General features: G+C 42.3%; 1 protein-coding gene and 1 long non-coding RNA gene across 20 annotated transcripts in view; one reads left to right on the forward strand and one right to left on the reverse strand.

Annotated features, from left to right (window-relative positions):
• Positions 1-431: 431 nt before the first annotated feature.
• On the reverse strand, positions 432-5538 carry LOC147655941 (uncharacterized). Its single transcript, XR_015279146.1, has 2 exons — positions 5172-5538; positions 432-5059 (listed from the first exon to the last, which is right to left on the reverse strand). It is a non-coding gene; the product is annotated as an uncharacterized LOC147655941 (long non-coding RNA).
• Positions 5539-5704: 166 nt separating this feature from the next.
• The window catches only part of SVIL (supervillin), a 134464-nt gene continuing 119961 nt past the window's right edge, over positions 5705-20207 (forward strand). For 10 of the 19 annotated variants that reach the window (XM_086862286.1, XM_086862310.1, XM_086862358.1 and 7 more), the window contains exon 1: positions 5743-5853. The gene's annotated coding sequence lies outside the window, so the exon portion shown is untranslated. Of the gene's footprint in view, positions 5854-20207 lie in introns of all 19 variants that reach the window. The other 9 variants (XM_086862303.1, XM_086862429.1, XM_086862320.1 and 6 more) reach the window with 2 other exon arrangements.

Genomic DNA, 20207 nt, shown 5'->3' on the forward strand with positions numbered 1-20207 from the left:
GTTAATAAAAAGTCAATTTATTAGTATCAAAGAAATACTATCTAGAATTCTGTGAGCATGTGAAGATTAGAAAATCACCATAAGCCTGGCATGTCCAAATATCAGAGGTACAGTGCATAAATTGTACAGTTAATCTGAGTTTGCACAGTAAGTGGGTTTAGTATGGGTTGTGTCGTTCATCTGGGCAACATATGCTCAGAAGGTTTAACACCGTGGAAGTACTGCAGACTTTGCAGAGCTGAAGTGCAATGCACACCAATGTGTCTAGGATTTCCAGATATCCAGCAGTTCAGGCAGAGGTGCTATTCTGGTGAGACTGTTCCAGACAATTGTCAGCATTCTCAAATTTTTCCCCCCCAAAACTGCCAGGAATGTAAAAGGACGTGTCTGCTAAAAGCCAGATATAAGGTAGGTAAGAAAAAACAAAATCCTACTGCATATATCAAACTTTTATTATTGACCTTATTCCAGTGCCTCAGACTAAGTCACCTCCTCAAGTCACCTTGAGAAATAACTCAATAATCTGTGCTAAATAGATGCCAAATAAAAGAAATTAAAAAACAACCAACCAAACCCAGTTCTATATATAGCTCCTAAGCAGAAATACGTGGCACCAACCATTGTCAGACCAGGGAGAACAGGATAAACCACTTCAGTGTGTGTGATTCTCATGCTAACCTGAGGAACAGTACGGGCACGAGGTATCTGAGATCTGCATTTGCTCTAAATACAGCTGTGATCCTTTTTCAATATTCTTTCTCCTTCAGAACTCCAGTTGTGAGCAGCAGTTCCTGAGAAGCGAGGTGAGCACAGCAATGCAGGTCACTTGAAGGCAACATGTTCTGGGCCAGTAACCCCATTCATTCACCCAGGATCCCTTTTCCGTCAGACACTGTCTAGTGTTACTGCACTTGGTATTGATTGCCAGGGAACTTTGACATTTGGTTGCTGTTGTTTGATGAAAGCAGCTAATTGGAGTGCTTCCTCTGAGGAAAACCTTCTACATACGTGGAGTCCTATGTACCTGTGCTTATGTAGGTGATATATTCTGAAGCTGACATAAAGAAAAGCTGTTTACATGTGGCATAAATGTAACTAACTGCCCTTGCTTTGCTAAACATTCACCCATAACTTGCAATTCAATTCCATCACCTGTAACAGAATACTTGAGACAACTGTAAACTAAATGTCAGCCCTCTTTCTTCTCAACCTTTTTTATTCAGCAGAATTAACCAACTTACCTTAAAAATACTTTTTTTTTTTTTTTAAATACCCAGAGGGTTGGATTTTTAAAGCAGGCTTACAGAACCTGAACTGAAAATAATATGAAGTGATTCAAATAGAAAGGACTGAAAAGTGGAATATAAATCCTAATATAAGACTTCAGATGTTTTTACATACAAAGATTTTTTTTAACCTTGGTACTCATCCATGTTATACAGTGAAATGAACAAGCAGAATCAGAGACCAACAGTAAAGCATAAAAAATGTATTTCTATACTGTGCATGAAATTGAAAACTAATCATATGCTACAGCATAGTTTCTTTAAACATCTTTTTCCAAACTCAACAGCTTCTTGGTAAGATGATTTAGGTGATGAGCATGCTTGTATAAATGCCATGTGGGCCACAAAAGATGTACTCCACCTGTAGAAACTGCTGTCCTAACTTATCCCAACTTCCTGTGCACCCCCCATTTTCATTTTTTTCCAGTGTAATAATTGCAATAACACTGACATAAGGCAAGATTTACTCCAACATTCTCCACAGCCCCTTTTAGAAAATACATGAGAGTTTGTACTGAAAGTATCTCCTGACAAACAGGAGATCTTTTGGGGATTATGTTGCCACCCCCTCTCCCCACCTGCCCTTTCTCTTCTCTTTATTTTTTGTTGCTTATGAGATGGATGGTTATTATCAGTTTATTATTACTGCTTTTCCACAGACTTTCTCAAATGTCAAGTGAATCTGATCTGGAGTTCAGGCCCATAATTACACTGGACCAACTCCAGGAACTCGTAAATAAATCGGTGGTGGCTGCTACGGTTGCCAGAGCTCTGTCATTCTGCTCTTCTGAGGGTGGACAGAGGCTTTGGCTCTTTTCTAAAATTCTACACTTGCTACAGAGTTTTTCACACCTTATTTTAAAAGACCCTAGGCTTTCTCACTCTAGTTTGGCATAGTTTTACCACAGGCACAGAAAGCTACTAGACTGCCACATTGTTGAATATGTTCATTTAGAAAAGCAGCTGAAATGCAGATTGTTACTCTTTAATTTTTTTCCTGCTTTTTCTATATGTGGGAACCTTACAGGAACAGACATAATTTCTGTCTCTCTGCTCTGTCCTCTTTGTTGACATTAATAGTTTACACTGGGCTCTACAGTGAGGCACATCTCTGTCACAGTGTATGGACAGTGCTCAGCCACAGAGGTCAGCTCCAAGGCTCAGTCCCTCAGGTGCAGAGATGTCTGGAGTCAAGATCATGGGTTTAAAAGGTGTGGGCACACCATTCATTCCCAGACCTGGCTTACTGAGATCTGAGAAGTTTACTAGTGAATTTAAACATTGCTTTCAAGCCTGTTTCTAATCATGTCAATGCACACACAGAACAGCATCTGGTTACAGAACTGGATCTCCAGCCAGTGCAGGCTTGAACTGAAAATGTTACAGATATTTATCTTCTGATACTTTTGACATTTTTTCCTTGAAAAACTTCAAATAAACTACTGAAGCACATCATGAGAGTTGGTCCAGAATATGTAGCTATTCAGAACATGGTTCCTGTCCTTCAACCTCATCTGTAATTAGAACTTGTCCCCACATCAGCCATTCATTGATGCAGAGGGCAGCACAGATCACAATTTGCACAACTTGATCTACAGTAGGTTTTTACCAGAAGCTAAAATAATTCCTGAAATCAGAACTAATCCTCAGTGCAGACAAGGCCTCAGACTGCCAACTAGTTCCAAATGTTTTTAAGATGTGAATATTTGTATGCTGCCAATGAGACCGAGATGACCAATTCTTTTCACGTGGGTCACTCCAAGACCAGAAAATGGTATCAGCATTTCCCCAGTGCTACCCTGGCTCACAGACACACCAGTCACATAAAGGTGAAAGTTGCTGGACTCCTTTATAATGGATTACTGAATCATTGGGTCTTCTGCAGAGCACTTTTCAAAACAAAGCAAAATACTTTATGGAGTGGAAAACACTGAATTATTTGCAAAAAAAATGTCATTTCTTTTCTATATCCCTCCCCAGGGAGCCCATTGTTCAAATAAGTATTTGCTTGTGCCCCAAAGTACAGATGTTTTTGACTCTAGTCATAAATCAAACATGCTTATGTCTAACACATTAAAAAAAGAGTAGAAAATAGCAGACATGGATTAAGATGGTTGGTCTGACCCAAATTATAGTTCCTCAATAATGTTAATTTTTGCTGATTCTTCTGGGCACAAAAGATTCGACAACATCATTTTGCTTCCCTCTTCTCTCTTGGAATGAAAATCAATCTTTTACTCCTTTTGAAATGTAAATTTGAAATAATCATGTATCTGGATCATGGATTAAGTTTGCAGGAGAAAAGTCTCTGGCAGAAGATGGCAGGGACCGTGCCTAAAGCTAAATCCAGACACACAAATCAGCTCTGAGCTAGGGTGAAAACAGAGTTCTGGTTAAATGGATTGCAGGTTTTCAGTTGCAAAAGTTCCATCAAGAAGCCATTCTGATATTTTAAAACAAGAAAGAACAGCCTCATGTCATTTACAAGAAAAGCAAATTTAACATTCCAATTCATTTTTTCTCCCCTCAGACAATTCTCTCAATTGTGTTAAAGGGCATTTTTTTCCAAATCAGAATTCCATCTCTAAATGCTGACAATTCTAGTGAGATGGTGCTGCCTTTTTGGTTTTTTTTTTTTAATAAGGAAAGACAAGTCTTTGGTAGTTTCAAATAGGGGTGTTGAACAACAGGACAAATTGTCTTGAAAGGCAGCAGGATAAACCATATTTTCAAGGTCAGTTTTTTAATCCATGGCTTTTAACCTTGCTATGATTTATGTTTGACCTCCTTTCCACAGCAGTTTTCTTCCTTCTCTCCTTCAGAGTGGAAGGACACGTCTGTGCTTTCTATTTGATGTGGGTTTCATGTATCTGCACAAAGTAATTCATAACCACTTGGCAAAAGGCATGTGCCCAGACCACATCATTATCCTGCAATTAAGAAAATTCTCCCTGCCACAAAGCTATAAAGCCCAGTGATGTTTCAAGTTAAGCCCTCAATATTCATTGTAAATTCATCTAGGACACAACGCTGCTGTAGTGCTGCAGATTTTGTAGTGTGCCTCATGAAATATCTGTTGAGTGTCAACTTTTAGGTTTTTTAGGTTTGCCTCAACTCAGCACATTTCCACACCTTAAGATTGCCTCCTGCTTCTCTGCACAGACCTCATGCAGATATAGAGAAGGTAGTTCCTCCTTGCAGCTGAGCAGAACAGAAGCATGTATTGTGTTTGGTTCTCTGTGTCCTCTACCTAAGTGGTCAGGTTTAACACATTCTTTAAATGATTTTTAGATTTTTGATAATTCTCTCTGTGTTGTTGCTCACGTTGCAAATTGCTTTGTAAGAGTTGATAGAGCAGGTCTTGAACTATCCATGTAATTCAGTTACAAAATCGTGCTTAAAGTAAAAGATTGAAGTGAAAGGAAGAGAGAAAGATTCTACCCTCTGGGATGTTTAATATTAGTCAGTTTCAACGCTGTGTTTCCCTTTCACTGTGTGGACAAACACCTTTGCTGAATCAGAAGTGAAGTCTTTTAGTTGCATTTCCTTCACCTTCTGAATGATGCCTTGATTTTAAATAAGAACATCCGAGGGGAAAAAGTTTCACTCTTTAAATAAAATGTGGTGATGACGTTCCAGCTTCTACCTCACGTGGTCCCAGCAGCAGGACACTTATGGAATTGTCCCTTTAGTTTAGACAGCTTTCTCCCCCAGGTCTTCCAGGATCTGCTGCAGCCCAGCAGGAGCGAACTCTTCCATCACGTTGAGACAGCCTGGAAAGGTCGTGCAAGTTAATAAAGAGAACAGTCATGAGTCTCTGAATGTACAGTACAGAGCAACAGTGTCCAGGAACGCTGCTAATGCAGGAGTTACCCATAAACGTACGGGTGAGTGACGCCGCCGAGCCCTCCCAGCCCTCTGCGGCACCGGAGCTCTCTCGTTGGGCCTGCTCTCCTTTGAGCGATTAAAGATTCGATTGGCCAGGCTCGGTGAAAGGGACCCAAAAATGCCGCTCCCCGCCGCGCCGGGCGCGGCTCCTTTAAGGCGCGGAGCGGCGCCCGCGGGAGGCGAGCGGGAGCGCCTTCGGTCCGGTCCGTCCGGCTCGGTTCGGCTCGGTTCGGTCCGATTCGGTTCGGTTCGGTTCGGTTCGGTTCGGTCCGTCCGGCTCGGCTCGGCTCGGCTCGGTTCGGTCCGATTCGGTTCGGTTCGGTTCGGTTCGGTCCGTCCGGCTCGGCTCGGCTCGGTTCGGTTCGGTTCGGTCCGTCCGGCTCGGCTCGGCTCGGTTCGGCTCGGTCCGGTCCGGTCCGGTCCGTGCCGCGCGGGGCCGGGAGCTCCGCAGGGCCCCGCAGCTCCGGGGCCGCTCCGGGGGGCGCGGAGCCCCGGGGCCGCCCCGCCCGGTCCCGCCCCACCGGCAGGAGGTGCCGCCCCCGCCCCCCGCGGCCGCGCCGCTGCCCCCGCCCCGCTCCGCCCCGCCGACCGGCCGGAGGCACGGACGGACCGACGGACGGACGGACGGACTGACGAGGCCGCCGGAGGCAGCGGCTGCCCCCGAGCCGCCGGGTGCGAGGTGAGTGGCGGCGGCCGCGCTCTGCCCCGCTGCCCGCGGGAGGGGAGCCCGCACGGGCGCTGCCCCCGGGCTCGGCCGCTGCCGCCGTGGCGGAGGCGCCGCGGGCTCCCCGCGCTCCCGGGCAGCGCCTCCGGTCGCGGAGGTGCCGGGCGAAACTTGCCCGCTGCTCCCGCCGGGGCCGCGCTGCCGCTGGGCTCGGGGCTCTCCCGGCGCGGCCGCCGGGGAGGATGCGGGCTCGCCCCGCGCTGTCCGCACGCCGCCGCGCACCTGCTCCGCTCCGGGCTGCGGCCGCCGGCGGCGCGGGCTCTGCGGGGACGTTCGGCGGCGGCGGCGAGCGGGGGGCGCGGCGCAGGGGCCGCTCCCGGGGCCGCCCGCCGCGCAGGGGCCGCATCGCAGCGGGGCTGAGAAATGTTTGAAGGAGTTTTGTCTCTTCTTTCAGCTGGAAAAGGAAAGGCATCGGAGGCGGCTGCAGCGCGCACGTGTGATGTAAAGAAAGAGGGACTTTATGATGCTGGCTGGTTGCAGCTCAGCAGGATACCGGGAAAGGCGGACGGAATCAACAGGGTGCTTGTTGAGTGGTGCACGGAACCGCTCCGGCCCAGAGCCCCCGAACTGGTTTGGAGCGCTCGCCTTGGCTTAAACGGGTCTGCAGTGGGGTTCCAGCTTGCCCCTACTTGTCCAAACTTCAGATAACAATGTGACGTTTAGAAAGGGGGGGAAACAATGTGGTGTTGTGATTAATAGGAGAAAAATGAGTAGGGTATGCTGATAGTTATCAGTGCAGTGCTTGTAGGGTTTTACATAGTGCATGGATACCCAGTGCTGCAGAGCTGAGTACTTAATTACACCTTTGCATCCATTCTACTAATAACACTTACTGAAATCTGATGGATCATGATCATGGATTCTGACTCTTTTAAGAGAGACTTAAGTGGTCTTTCAAAGACTGAGTGTACTCAAGTTTATTACTTGGCAGGGGGCAGCAGCATGAAGCCTGGGAATGAAAATAGGAAGTGAACATTACTCATTTAGTTTTGATATTGTCTTTGACGGTTGTAAGTGTCATCATAGACTGATGCTAGTTCAGATAGCATCTCATGAGCTGAAAGACATTACTCTTGTCCTGGTTGGTACCTACTTCTTCTAGCTCTGCAGGAAGTCCCTCTGATGTGTTCTGAGCAAGTCTGGTTATTTTTATAATGGGCAAATGTGTTTCTGGAAGAGTAAACCAAACTGTATCATGTGGAAGAATGTGCTCAGCCTCATATCTTAATCTCATATGTTTAAAATGAAAACAACAGCCACCAGAAAACTGAAACCACTCTTGACTGATTGACGTGGCGAACGAGGTTTGTGTCAATAGTGCTGTGTGTGGTGTTACTACACTGAGGTGTCGTTACCTCAGAGCTGGAAGTGTGGTTCCTCAGCAGCGAGGATGTGCTGCCGGCTGGCTCTGTGTAACCAGCAGCGGCAGAAGTCCAGCCTGAGCTTTTGGAGAAACAGTCCTGGTTTCTTTATGGTCCTTTTGGAGCCTTCATGAGATACAAGTGCTTGTTCTGGAGACTGGGAAGGAAGAGTGGTAATGTGCCCTGCTCCTCAAACACAGGCTTGACAGCTGTTCTTGCCAAGAGATGTTGCTCTCTGATGGGAAGTGAGAGGCTTGAGATGTCACCCTGTTTTCCTCTGCCCCCTGAGGCCACAATAAAAGGGTTTTGGCCTGGTCCTTAAATGCATCTGGCCGTAGGTAACAGCGTGGTGAGATGCACTAGAGTAGTTTGCTCAGTTTCAGTTCTGCTTTGTTTATCTGTCTGAAGGCTTGGTTAGATGTTACTCTGTTAAGTGAGATGCAGTTAAAATTTTGATTTGCTATCCTGATATGAAATATACTTCAGCTTTTACTTTTAAAGTAGTTAAGTGTTAATTGTAATGCTTAAAGAGTTGAATCCTAGCATGGATGTGTATGCCTGTAAGTTTATCTGGCCATGGTACCATTACTAACCTCTCTAATACAGATAGGACCAAATTGTCTGTTGTGTGTAGAAACTTCTGCAGTCACCAGAGGAAAGTCATGGGTTTTTTCACAATAAAGCTCTGAACAAAATTCCTGTCTTCAGGTGAGTGTTAGCTCCTGCTAGGTGCGGCCTGACTGTATTCCCCTGGGGGAATCATTTCACGCCCTTTGTTTCCCTAGAAAATTTATAGTTCCCAACTGCACTGCTCTGTTCTGAGTGGATGCAAACCGTGCTGACTCATATGCTGAACTGCAGCCTTGCTCCATGTAAACACAAGCACACTTCTAAAATATTTAATTTGTAATGTCCTCTGTGGAGAGCTATCCCACAGCTCCTGGCATAATTCCCAGAAGCAGCAGATTCTGGGGTTCTGGGAGTTTCAAAGGCCATTGGTGCCCAGCGGGATAATCATCTGAACTTGTTTAGTGTAGTTTATCCTGGCACTGGGACAGTTCAAACTGAACAGGTATTTAATCTTGCTTAAAGCAAGTCTGCTTTGAACAATACGTGGTATGCGTATGAACGATCTGGAGCCTGTTGGGACATGGCTGTCAGGAGATCTACATGGAGGGAAATCTTTGTTATGGCAAGTACACTTTGGTGTAGATGTACCTCCCAACAATTTCTTAAACAACCTCTGTGGGCAGTTATAGTAAAATCAAGAATAAGCTGATATTTGTTTTCTTAGTTCCTCTCTGGCAAATGCCAGTGGTAATTGTCTTGTGAAATACTCAAGTTTATATCCACTGGTAAAATGCATGTTAAAAAAACCTCAGAAATTTGGAAACTCCCATTCATGTACGCAAAAATTCTCATTCTTTTAATTGAAAATAAGTTACAGTATATGATTAGGCTACAAAGGAGGAGAGTGGAACCAAAGAATGAGTTCTAAGTACACTTATTTTGTCTATTCCTGCTAAGTACAATATTGGAATTTTACGATAAATATCTTCTCCTTTAAAGCAGTAATTCATTCAGTGAAGACCAGCTGATAATAAACTAGAGTTCTTTGGTTCTTTTGTGGGTTTTAAAATTTGGGTTTGTTTTTTATTGGCTATTATTTTGAACTTGGTTGAAAGAGCGATCCATTGCAATAAGTACAGGGAGTGATTTGGGAGAGGTTCAGTGCATTTTATGGATGGTCTAGATCAATCCCATATCACTTGCTCAGGTGGGCTGTCAGTGTATTACTTGTAATTGTTAAACATCATCTGTTTGCTGAACTGTGATCAGCTTTACTGATACCATCATTTGTCCCAACATCCTGCAACATTTTAAGTTTCTATTCTTAATTTTTTATTTTTAGAGCAAGATTCTAGAGATACTAAGAGTAGTGGGATGTGCTCAAAACTGGGTGAGTCTGGGTAGCAGAAGTGGTTCTAATTCCTGGAGAAAAAGCCCCTGGTGTGAATGGAGCTCACTGAGGTCCTTTGGGGATGCAAACCATCGCTTCCTGTGCCACAGCACGGCAGCACTTGCATCCATGCACTGTCAGTGCAGCAGGAAAAGCAACTCCCTGCTCTCACCTTCACAGGTAGGATTGGAAGGTAGTGTGTCTGTGTCTTCTTTGACTGCAGGAAGTGCTGTTTTGGTACAAGAAGCAACTTTCCTGTGAGTATGATTCAAGGCTCAACTTATTTTCCTTTTTTATTAATATGGGGAATTTCCTTACAATTGTGACTTAATTCATAAATTAATTTCACTAGAAAGACTCCTTTATCTGAAGTCTGAATTTGAAGTGTACAGATGTGGCATTTTGTTGCTGAAGTGTGCTGAGAGATACATTTACCATTAACAGAGTCCCATTAGTTATGAGGTAGTCTTACTACCATATTTCAAAATCCTGCTTTCCATGATGGCTGTTAGTGGCATTTTTCTTTGCACAAGCAAAGGAAGTTAAAAATTGTGTCTGCATCTGTTATTGTTGCTATGACAGCTGTCTTTGTCCAGTTTTAACCATCCTATTCTGAGTAGCTCCTAACTGGGGTTATGGGCTATGTGCAGAGAAAGTAGAAGTGGAGGTCCTTCAATGCTGTTTCCTTCTTTCAGTCAAAAAAAGATTTCTTTTTGAGTTACACTAGTTTTAATCAAGATGCAACGAGTCGAAACGTTCCATTTCTGACCTTGTTTTGGTGCCTGGAGTAATTAGGACTGATATGGTTACGATATAAATTAGTAGCCAGTTCCTTAGCACTATTTAATCATGGTTTGTCTTGAGCAAGACAGATGGTACCACTGATACTGTGCTTCTGAGACTTGAAAACTGGGAAGATCACTTGAAATGAGGTGATGCAATTTTTGTAGGAGGTCTGGTACAACACTGTGCCATCTTCAGATGGCAATTGTGAAACGAGCGAGTGCTCCTTGCAACATGCTATCAGTTATTGCTTAAGCAAGCACAAAATAAAGGCCACCCCTCTCTAGGTGAGCAGTGGGATGTGCTGTCTTCAAGTGTCAACTTACTTTTACACCAATGTGCAACACCAGAGTAAGAAATATGTAAAATAGCCTGTGTTTATTCAAATCCTCCTTTCTGGCATACTCAGCGTCTTCCTGTGAAGTGGAGAGCTATCTTCTGTTAGTCAGAGTCTATATTAAGAGTTTGTAAATGGCTGTCTTCCTAACTCTAGCTGGAAGATACTGTCATGAGAGAAGCTTTTTGTAAGTTAGATGGCAACCTGTTAGTCTGAGTTGGAAACTGTTGGTGTTAAAGCAGCAGCAGCAGCTTGGAAAGCTGTGACCCTAATCCAGACTAGTTTCAGAGGGCAACTTTCTAATACAGAATCGTGCAGTTTTGTCCACTCAGAGGGTCAGCTGTCTATTTTGGAGCTCAGACTGCTGCCTTTTGAGATGAAAGCCTTATTTTGTGAATATGAACTCCTTTTTATCTGCTTGCTGAGCCTTGTCTGAGAGAAGGAGCAGCTGTAGTCCGTTCACCAGACCTGCATTTGGCTGTTGCTGCCATTGTGTTGTGTGTAAACATGTACCATTATTTTGGATCATATAGCAGCCTGTTCAAAAGGGTCTCGCATTCCCCAGCTGTTCTGCAACTTTTCCATCTCTGAGCTTGCCAGCTGCTTAATACAGGCAACTGTAGCTGCATTTGTTTCTCTGGTGTTAAGTATTAGTGGAGATAAAATTGACTTGTTACATGTTAGGTGGTGCAAGCCCCTCTCCTGCTTCGAATGGACATAAAACAGAAGTAAACTGTTCTTACCACATCAAAGTAGTTAGAAGTTTTCTTTGTCACTAGTTGAACAGATTGCATAAAAATCTTTATTTTGTAGATTTGAAACAAATATGAAATACAATTGTGTTTGCATATATATACAGCCACAGATTGCAGCAGTAACTAATCCGAAAGAACTGGGTTACAAAAAGGTGTGCCTTAAAGCCATGTCAACAGCTCATTTGTTTAGCCACTTCTCTGAACAATGTTCAGCTTGACAAGGCATCCTGTGCTCTCTTGTCTGCCAACCCTTTTGTTTACTGAATCTGGGAACTTTTGTTTCAGTGGCAGCACTGCTCACACTGGGTGTCAGGAAAGGAGCAGGGGCTCTGCAGTGTCTGGTACCTGCAGTGAGTGCTCAGTCCAGGTGAGCAGCCACAGGCTGAGACCTGCCTTTTCCAGCCTGCTCTCCCTGCCATGAAAGTGATAGGAAATGTCTGGAAAATGTTTTGTGTGACTGACCTCCTCTTTACTGCAGCTTTGAATCCATACCTATCTACCTGCAGATACAGAAGTTGAAAGTCAGAGTAAATTCAAGCTCCTTTGGAAAAAGGAGATAATTCTGTTCATGACTAAAGTTACTATTCTAACCACTTAACCTGTTCTATAATGTCATTTTGAAACTTGGGGTGAGGAGGAGTGTATCCTTGGTTGCTGCAAGAGACTGCTAAAGATAGTGATAAAGCAAAGTTTTCAGAGGCTTGAGCTGGTGCTATTAATTAGTATTCCTTACTCCCATGCAAGGGGCTAAATCAGGTATTCACTTAAAATCATATTAAATGCAATTTGTATTTGAAAAATGTGAATTTTGTTTTTTACGGTTTTGCTATTAGTTTCATGGTGAAGGAGACTGGAAGGGAATGACTTGTGTGTATTCTTGCTCCTGATAGCAGAAAAGACTGCCTCTGCCCCAGGGTCCAAGTTACCCACTGTAACTGGCCTAAATACACTGTTATTATACCCTGAATACCCTGTTATTCAGAGGGGAAATTTACAGATGACTGTAAATACATTTCTTTTTTTTCCTTCCCCTTTTTTTCCCACCCTTTCACCAGGCCTGGTCTATCTTTGCTGGTTGTAGCTTTCATGTTCATGTTAAACATCAGCACTACCTGAATTATGCTAGGATGACTCTGGCTTCATAATAGAGTCTTGACATGTAAAAACAAAAGCAAAACCATAGAAAAAGTCTCTTGATTTAAGGTAGCATGTTTCAGGGTCTGTTTTTCATATCTCCAAATTGCTGAGAGTTTGAACTTTTCCATTCTAATGCTAGTGTCTTAAGAGAAGTTGGAACACTTATCTTCTGGAAAGTTAATTTTTCAAAGTCACTATTGGAGCACTAAATCATTATTTGTCATTATTTTAGCAGAAATACAGGCTTAAAGTTTGAAGTGATCATAATTATACATAGTTATATTAGCTGAGCAGAGTCATAGATATTATATTAAAATGTGTAGTTAACACAGAAAATGTAGAATTGAACGTGTGTTCTGGATTTAATAATTACACATATGAACAGTTCTTTAGAAAACAGGTAACGAGTTCTCTTTCAGAACAGCAGATTGACCACGCTTCAAAAACAGAGGAAGGCAACTGAGTGTGATACTGAGGGTGCGGAGAGAGGGGTAGGGAATGAAGAAGGAACTTCTGGCACAGAGAAAGTTAGGGAGAGCATCTCAACATTTTATTGTTTTGAAATGCTGCTGATTAATTCATAGATCCCTTTGAAATGAGTTTAGGGAATGGACTAGAGGAGATTGGGAGAAGTAGATTTTGAGAATAAGGAAGTGTTGGTTTGTCAACACTGGAATAGAAGAGAAAGAAAGACAATATCTAATTAATAAGTAATGTTCAATTATTGAGGGTTTTAGGAGAAATAATCATTTCTTTCAGAACATGGTGGGAAGTGAAGTGAAAAGACTTTAAATGGCCTTAAATTGTTTAAACATGTTTAAACTAATAGAGGGAGAGAAAGAAGGGATTACCTTCTCACCCACCTCCACAGACTCTTTTTAATGAAGTTACTGGAAGTTTTGGGAAGGCATAAAAGTAAAGCATTTGAGAAAGCTTTTTGTTAGGTGTTTTTCTTTCTTTCCTTGAACTGAAAGGTTCTTCCAGTGTTTTTAACTTGGCTTAAATTTGCTCCATCCTCTACAGGGGAAAATATTTATTTTAAAGTTTCCTCTAAACTTAAATTGGCTTCCCAGCCAATTTAAAGACATGACTATGTAATACCTTCCAACTTCACGAAAGCTGAAAACGTTAAGGCTTAATGAAGGAGGAGACCTTGTTGATTGCACAGGAGAGCAGCATTTCCAGCAGTAGAAAAATTGCTGTTCTGAAAATGTAGCTGGAATTAATCCCTTCCACCTTTGTTTCCTTTTTCTGTTGTTAATGATTTCTTTTGCTCAGCTAGTGGTAAGTGCTGTTGTGCCTGCCTCACTCCACTGATTCTTCCACTGTTCTCTGGGACTAAAAATTATAGTATGTGTCAATTTAAAGATAGAAATAGAGCAGTGGCAGAGCATCTTCACTAAGCTGCAAGTTTATGAGAGTTATGATCTTTAACTTTGGCACTTAAAGTTGTTTCTCTCCAGAGTGGTCATTGCAGCTCTTAGTGTGGGTTTGTTTTTGTTTTTTTTTTGTGGTCCTGCACACTGATGAGTTTGGGTGCCTGTTATCTCACAGGTTGTATGGCTCAAGTCTCTGCCCTGTGTGTAGCTTATCAGCCATGTGCACAGCTCCCCGGAGACAACACAGAATTGTTTCCATCACTGGAAAGATTCAAGGCTTTGAAAGAAGGTTGCTTAAGCAAAAGTTGCAATAATGAACAAAATTACAAAAACAATATATTTACTTAGGTAATATGTGTCAGTAAGGACCTGGCTTAGTTAGGCTCTGTTGTTAGGGCTGCCTGTTACAGCTACTTGAGTTCTGGATGCTTTGCCTTGTTTGTGTGCTGTGTGTGAGGCTGTGCTCTCATCTGTAATCAGCATTTAGGTGTAAACTGCTGAAAAGTACCAGCACTGCTGCTTCTTCTCCCACCTTACTCCTCAAAACTGCTTGGCTGAGGTATTCCTGTTTAGATCATGCTGTTGGCTTTAGGCTTAAACTACTTCAGTCAGTCTTCTGTCATTTGTGGTTTAAAGTATATGCTGTGACAAATATTACTTCAAAGGAGTTTGTACAAAACTTGACCCTTGCAAAGCTCAGAGAGTAAAGACTCTCCAGAGCTTTATAAACACCCTGACCATGGGATTGTACAAAACCTCTTCTGGATACTCCCCCTGTGCCTGTCCTCTTCCTTCCTGTTGTATTGCAGAGTGCCAATAGCTGACAGGCAAAGGATTTGTTTTTCCTGAAATACACTTGTTTGTCTTGTCTCCATAATATTTGTTGCATGCCTGACTCTACAACTTGCATGCAAATGCCTATTTTTGTACTGTTTTTGTGGGTTGGCAACAAAATAATTGTGGCTTCCTACTGCAAGCAAAAGCCTGGTGTATGGAACAGAGTTGTTTACATGGATTCCTGGTATGGAATGCAAGTTTAATTCTTTTAGCTTGAAATTGAATTGTGTTGAGTAAAATTAACTTTGAATTTAAGTGGCACTGAACCCAGCTAAACAATTTTCTAGGGCTTACATTAATAAAAGCAAACTACAGCATAGCTAACTACTGCTCAGGATGCATTTCAGGTTCTTAAAATTTGTGGTTTAAGAGGGGAATGCTCAGTTTATACTTCTGTAATAAACTTCATGTCTGAAGTGCACTGTGTGGTGTACCCTGCTGGGATAGTACAGCCACAGATAACTTGAAGGGATTTGTGTGGGCAGGGAGAAGGCAGATGAAACATTCCAGGTGAGATATAAATTTCCATGGCCTGGTTTGGTAATCTAACCTGCCTTACAGTAAGAGATAGCTGTGAAAAAGAAGTTACCAGTGATTTTGTTTCATCTGACCTACTGTTAGAGGACCTAGTAGCTTTTTGAAAGAGATCTTTAAAGCACTTTTTGGTTGAACATGCTTTTTCCGGACTCCCAGGAGGTGCTTGCCAGCAAAGAGCTGCTGACATCAAAAGCAAAACCCCAAAATGCCCATATATGTGTGTGAAGTAAGGAAGCTGGGGATGAGAGTGATCTTGTGCTGAACTTCAGGTGAAAGATCTTTCCAAATGCAACAAAGAAATGGCGCACTTTCATTACTGCCTTCAATAATTATGTCTTGTGAGATTCCTAGAGTAATATACAAATGAAGACAGTGTTCTTCCATTAAAACATGTTACTTCATTAAATGTTTCTTATCCAAAGACCAATATGAGAACTTATAATCATGCCAGTTAGCTCTGAAACGAAGCAAGTAATCTTGGTGTCACAGAGGTTTGTTTCTTAAGGAAGCCCTGAAAAAGCTTTTTCCATGAACACGTTGGTATGAATTGGCATTCTTCCTTGCACAGGAAACCACAAATTCTTATTGTGGAAAACTTCTAACTCTTGTAAAACAGTCATTAGTTTTGTGTATTAAATGTTCAGAATGTTCTAGGGTTTTTTTTTTTGGTTTTTGGTTGGGGTTTTTTTGGTTTTTTGTTTTTTGGGTTTTTTTTTGGTGTGTGGCCTCTGGAGAGTTGCTCTAAGAAATGCTTCTCTTTCGATAAACAGAAAATCACTTGCTCAAATGTTTCCAGTCACTTGTAGTCCCTGTGCATACTGCTGGGGCTTGGATACTTCTCAAATGCCTACAAGCCTGAGACCATCTTTATTGCTCAATTATTTTTACCCCCTCAAGTCTGACAGTTGCAGCGACTGAACATGATCCCTGTATTAAATGCAGCAATGTGTTTGATGAGTTGCTTTGTTAGGGTTTCTGAAACTGGTGCACTTGAAGTGGCCTTTGGTGGTGGGGCAGCTCCCAGAGCAGCATCACTCAGTGCACACACACAGACACACCCCGTGCTTGTGTGCCCTCCTGGGAACACTTGTGTGCAATTCCAGCGTGACTTGTACACCTCTAGTATGTCATGTGTACTACAGGCTGGGAGCTTAAGTTTCAGGTGACTGGAAAAATTACTTCTACAACTTCACTGAGCATCCCTCTTTTTCTTTATGCTAGTCTTTTTCAGTCTTATCTCTTATCCTCTTATTTTATTTTTCACAATCCCCCCCCCCCCCCCCCCCCCAAATCCCTATTCTAGATTTGGTATGCAAGCTATGATCAAACTTCATGTAAAGTAAAACCTTTTCTTAACTAAGTTTTCCTTAGTTTTTGTTCCTTTCAAATACACAATCAGGAGTAGAACTCAAATTACACAGCACATTCTTTTTATTTTTTTTTAATGACAGAAGAAAGGACAGTGAGTGGAGTTGTATCAAATCACATAAGCTAGCAGTGATAAAAGGGTTTGTTGTTTTTGGGTTTTTTATCAGTGCAGGCTACTTGTTTGAAACAGATTTATCATGTCTTCCTCAATGTTTTACAGTTTCTACTATTTTGGAGCGTTAGCTGGGTTCTCAAGTACTGGAACGTTACCGATGCTATTTAAGGCAGGACATCTGTCATGATGTGTCTAGAGTCTGATTTCCCCAAGCCTGAACAATTCTTGCCTTTATGCTCTACCTATGTAGTCCTTGCTCTTTCTACAACCTAAAAATAACACAGAAGTTAAACAACTGATTCAAAGTCCATAATTTTGGAGAGCAGCAACTTGCCAGTAGCTATGTCTTGTGTCATCTGGACAGTGCTTTGGCAGAGTTTTAAGAATTTGCTAAACTAGGGCAAATTAACTTTTCTTTCTGGTCAGGTGTAACTTTCTGTACTGGAAGAATGCACAAAATAAATGCATGCTTCTGAAAAACCAGTGTTAACACTCCTCATGCTGCACACACTGAGGCTTCTGGGACCCAGCCCTAGCAGCATCCTCCTGGTGTCCTACCCTTGGTTCCCTCCCTTGCTTCTGAGAGTCATGGCTTGCACATCGACTTCCTTGGGATTTGGGACTTTCCCCTTCCAGTAGCCTCAGTGTTAGCTGCTCTCTCAACTCTGGTTTATGTCCCAACAGCTGCTCAGTTTGCAGACTTTTATTGTAAACACTTTGTACAGTATTATTACAGTATTATCAAGTATCCTGTGTACAGGATAATGAGGCTATGCTGTGGAGCCTCAGAACTTTTTTTGTAGAATGGGCAGACTCTTTTAATTGAGAGAAATGATTTCCCTTCTCCCACTGAAACCCTACTCTGAAAACTTTGTTCTAGAGACAGTTTTAATGAGCTTTGAAACCTGTATCACAGTTTTCAGAGCAACCCCTTTATGTCTGTGGCCTTGCAGTAATGCCATTTTTGGGGATGAAATTTTATTACTCTAACAGCTCTCCTCCCATTTCCCTCTTTCCTTCCTGCTCCCAGCTGAATGCTTGTGCTGATTATTCTGGGGTGGTTCTAGTCCCCTCCTTCAACTTTGTAAGCTGCTTTATCTCAGGTTTTGGTTGCTGGATCAGTAGATTCGTGTCTGCTGTTAGTGAACCAAGGAAGGTCTCAGACCCCCAAGGCATGTGGGAGGTGGTGCAGTGGGGACAGTGTCAGACTGGACAAAAAAGATGTTCTCTGCACAGTGCTTACCATGGGTCTGTAGATGAACATGTGTTTTCTGATGGTGCCTCTCAGTTCTGATTTGACAAATTAAAAGCTTTCAAATGGAACCCTGAAGCAGTGTTTATTTGAAGCTTAAAATGCTGGAAATGGATTTTTTCCTTTGTGTTTGTAGCTCCTATACCACACGATGTTTTTACATGTTGTTTGTTTAAAGGAAGCTTTATACTTACCAGGGAAGATTGCAGCTGGGAAACGATTGCAGTTGCTTGGATCTAGTTGGATTGTAACTGTCTGTGACTCTTGCTAACCTAAAATTGCAGATGCTTTACTGTTCATCAGATTGTAAAAATGCCATGAGACCATCCAGCATCTTTTAAAATTAGGCTGAGTTACAGCATTTTGGAGTTAGAATGGTCATAGTGACAGCATGTCTCTTTGTACTGGTGGAGAAAATGAAAGAGACTGGGGAATAAATGCTAAGGAGTAAGGAGATTTGAAATAACTATACATGGGTCAATGCAAACAACGTAGGAAGTTTTGGGAAGCTTTTGGGCTGAGTACTTAAAGGTTTACTGGAGAGTAATACATGCTATTGAACCTGATGGCTTTGGCTTGTGATCAGCAGTGAAGGCCTGCTTTTCCACCTAGTTTTGCAAGTGGGAATTTACTTTGGCACAAGAAAGATAAGTTTCTTATTTGAGTTAGCAGAATACAAGTGTCTGGTTGGAAACATTCCCAGCAGTGATCTGATTCCTAGCCTTTTCTGTAACTGCTCACTAGTGCCACCAATGTATATTTGGCCACAAAATAATAATGACAACTTGCATAAATTCCAGGATTTTTTCATGCCTCAAAAGCACTTTAATATAGGGTACAAGCCAGTCATTTATAAACACTGCCTTGAAACAATCAGGTTTAAGGGAACAGCTTGGTGGACAGTCAGTTCCAGGTGTCCTGGCTTCCTAGGAAATGCCAGCTGAGTTTATCCGAACTATTGCTTCAGCCTGCTGACTTCATGGCATCCCAGCTTGGAAAACTGACTGCCAGCCACTGGCCCTGCACCCCTTCCTCACAGTACAAGAGTCTTGTGACTGAAGACAGCATCTCCCAGATCAAGATCTCCAGATTATTGCTGGGCTTCATTTAGAAAGGACACCTGAGCTGGCTCTGTTGCTTGCTGCAGGTGTTGAATTGCTCCGTGTTTTAGAGGAGGCTGTGCTGTGCTAACAGTATATTCTCCAGGCTAATTCATATATACATTTTTTGTCAAAACAAAAGAAGCCCCTATCTTCTTTTACATCATGAGAAACCTTTTCCTCATTATGGAGTATTAAGTTGAAGTATTTGAGGTAAAGGAAAAAAACCAAGCCCAAGCAACAAACACCAAACCAAAGCAATTTGATTTCTCACTTCATTCTGGCAGTAGATGCACATCCAGTGTGTGAAGGGAAGACTTATGACTGTGTTAAGCTCCAGATGTGAGAGGGTGTTCTGCATTACAGGTAGATGAAATAAATTTCAGAGCCATCTGGCAATGAGCAGAATGAAACTGCTTGATTGCTTTGAACTTACATAAATGAACTTCTTCACAGGTTTCCTTTTGAGGAGTGTCCTGAAAAGGTTCTCATTAGATTTTTTAATTTTTGTTTGTACATTGTTGTCTGGTGTTCTTATTATGCAAAATACTGCATAATTTGGATCCAAGATTTAGATTCAAAGTTAATATATCTCCATGGCAAAGTCCATGTTGTTCAGAGATTTGGCCATGTTAATTGTTAACAAAGGTGCTCTCGCTGCTCAGCTGAGCTGCAGGGTTTGGTAGCTGAGCACTGCTTGCAGCACTCTGTTGTTTAAGTGTTGTTTTTGATGTCTAACAGCACCAACATGTGTAACTTGATTGATGTGACACGGACAGGCCTTATCCTGAAATGTGCTTCTGAAACTTAGTTGGGACTGTTCAGATTATGCTTGAAAATACTACTTTATATTTTCTCCAGGGTTAATTGCACCATTGATTTGACTCATTTTATTTGAATAATGTACTTACTTTGATCTTTGAGCATAAGATCTGATTGTGCAGATTTGGTTGTTCATGGCAACCTGAGTATTGTGTTTTATTTTTTGTTTTGTTTTGGATTTTGGTTTTTTTTTTAATCCTCCTAATACCTTCTGTATTCAGTGCTGTTGTTTAGAACAAGGATTTGTGTGTGCACCTGATTCACAAGATTCATTGTTACATTTCAGGTGTCTTCAGAGTCTTGCTTCATCTTTTCTAGTGCCTTTGCTTCATTTCTGATTCTTTCTTGTGTTTCTACCCATTTGCAAGACCTTGGAAGTACAGCTCTCTCTCTCTCATATGCAGGCAAGTCTTCTGTCTTGTTCCATAATAGCTCAGTGAAGAAATCTCAGTTGTTGTTCAGGAAGCTTGAGATGCTTTGAGGTGTTGCAGATCAGAAGACCATTGTAGTTCTGTAAGAGTTACCCTGTTCTCCAGTGTGATCAATAACAGAGCATTTTTGAAAAT

Source organism: Cyanistes caeruleus, chromosome 1 (genome assembly GCF_971803275.1).
Source record: "Cyanistes caeruleus chromosome 1, bCyaCae1.hap1.1, whole genome shotgun sequence".
Lineage (NCBI taxonomy): Eukaryota > Metazoa > Chordata > Aves > Passeriformes > Paridae > Cyanistes > Cyanistes caeruleus.